Genomic DNA, 2526 nt, shown 5'->3' with positions numbered 1-2526 from the left:
CCTGGTCAGATCAAGCCAATCAAAATTTTCCCAGAAGACAATGATGTATGACATGACATCCTATTGCGTGAATGTATCTTGCCATTAGAAGACAGAATGTCATATTATCCTATATCATAAAAGGCTAATATGCAAATTGTCCCCTTGGGAGTTTGACTGGGAGTTTGATTGCTAGCTATGACATGTGCTGACCACCAGGGGGCAGTGCAAAACATGGTGGGCGACCAGCAGCAGCAGGGAGCAAGGGAAGGAGGAGGCGGGGAGGCCGGGAGCAGGGAACCTGATTGGCCCTAATGGCCGGCCAGGCCTAGGGACCATACCTGGGCATGAATTTCGTGACCAGGCCTCTAGTTTTCAAATAATACAACACTGGAGAATAAGAAACATATTTTTGAGTTTTTTTAAGTTTTATTTCCAAAACTAGAATATTCCTGAGATATTAAATGTTTCCATTAATAGGACTAAGACTGTTTGAGTAGATTTTTATGTAAGGTAGGTATGATATTAAATTATCATGATCTACAGTGAATGATTATTTGCTGTATATAATTTTGGGTTGAGAGAAATTAAGCCATATAGATTGAATTAAATGGTATCTTAACTAATTACTAAGTTTGGATAATTACTAAGTTTGGATAAACATTTATTACACCTGGTTTTCTGAATTAAATCTCTCCTAAATGGAAAGTTACAAGTTCTTTCACTTAGCAAAAAAACATTTTCCCTCAGAACAGACTTTGTTGTTGTTGTTGTTAAGAAATGAGAAGTTGGGAAAATGACTAAGTCACTAACCTAACCAGGTGATTTCAAGCTTAATAGAAGACAATTTGTATCAAGATTACTAGGAGGAAAAATGTGTTAAACATCCAATATGTTTTTGCCTCTTATATGATTCCAATATATATAGTTGTATAACCTTTGGTCTTTCAGTGACAACTTTATATTAGAAGTTGTCACTTGAGTGGTAGGTTATCTCCAAAGATAGCTGTCAAAAATTACACTCATTCTGTATGTATGCACCTCTCTTTAAATTAAATGATGAAGACTATATTCAGTCCCATGGAGTCTGGGTTTGTCATGTGATTTGCTTTGACTGGTAGGACATGTGAAAGTGATATTGGGATAGTTCTGAATCTAGGCTAGATTCAGAAGTTAAAGAAGTTAGCTTCTGCTTTCATTCTGTTGGAACCCAGTTACCATTTGTAAGGATACCAGTTTAGACTACTGGAGAGAGGAAGGCCAAATGGAGCCCATCCAAGTGCCCAGCAAACAGCCAACATCAATTGTCAGCTATGAGAATGAAGTCTTCTAGGACATCCAGCCCCAGTTGTGCTTCCACATGCCCAGATGAAGGCAATCACTGAATAACTCTAGCCAACAACACATGGAGAGAAGAACTATGTACCTGAACCCAACTAAATACAGAATCATGAAGGAAAAATAAAAGCATGGTTTTAAACCACTAAATTTTGAGGTGGATTAATTACAAAGCAATAGATAACCAAAATAATTAAGTAAATATTAATGCCAACCCCCTTTCTCATAACTGAAGCCCCTATGAAAAAATAGACACCATGATTTTTTAAAGCAAAACCTTATAGTTTTAACTAGGATTTATATAATAGTGGCCCAGTGCATGAAATTTGTGCATGGGGGGGTGGGAGAAGTTCCCTCAGCCCAGACTGCACCCTCTCCAATTGGGGACCCCTTGGGGGATGTCCGACTGCTGGTTTAGGCCCGATCCCTGTGACTAAACCGGCAGTCGGACATCCCTCTTGCAATCTGATACCGCTGGCTCCTAACCGCTCACCTGCCTGCCTGCCTGATCACCCCTAATCCCTCTGCCTGCCTGCCTAATCTCCCCCAACTGCCCTTCCTTGCCAGCCTGATGACTCCTAACTGCCTCTGCCTTGGCCCCCACCACCATGGCCTTATCCAGAAGGAAGTCAGACATCCAGAAGATGGCCAATCGACCCGGTCTAGTTAGCATATTACCCTTTTATTAGTATAGATAGAGTATATAGGATAGGATTGCTTAAATGGGGATGAAAAGCCTTTTTCAGCAGGAGGAGATGCTCTTGGCAGAAAAAATACATAATCCCTATATCTGGACTGATAGCCAGCCATATGCACTATACTGCTAAACCCATCATTAAAAAATTGAACTGCTTTCTTACACCTTACACCAAACAACTTTTGCCCTTAAAACTCCTCCTCAGCTCCCACCTTAGGTTCTGCCTTTGCAGTTCACCCAGATAAGGTTCTGATTGGTTGGTTTCTATGCTAGTCAGCATCAAAAGTTCCTCCTCCTAGACAGCCATTGGCTCCTCGCAGTTCACCCAGATTTGGTTCTGATTGGTCGGTTTCTATGCCAGTAAGCATCAAAAGCTCTGCCTCCTAGGCAGCCATCTTGTGAGGGCATGAGGGTTAAATTGCATATTACCTCTCTATTATATAAGATTACTGTGTGTGTGTGTGTGTGTGTGTGTATAAGTATATATATATTTATATATATATTTATATATA

The sequence above is a fragment of the Myotis lucifugus genome, unplaced genomic scaffold (assembly GCF_000147115.1).
Source record: "Myotis lucifugus unplaced genomic scaffold, Myoluc2.0 scaffold_120, whole genome shotgun sequence".
In the NCBI taxonomy this organism is placed as follows: Eukaryota; Metazoa; Chordata; class Mammalia; order Chiroptera; family Vespertilionidae; genus Myotis; species Myotis lucifugus.
This window is presented reverse-complemented; position numbering follows the sequence as displayed.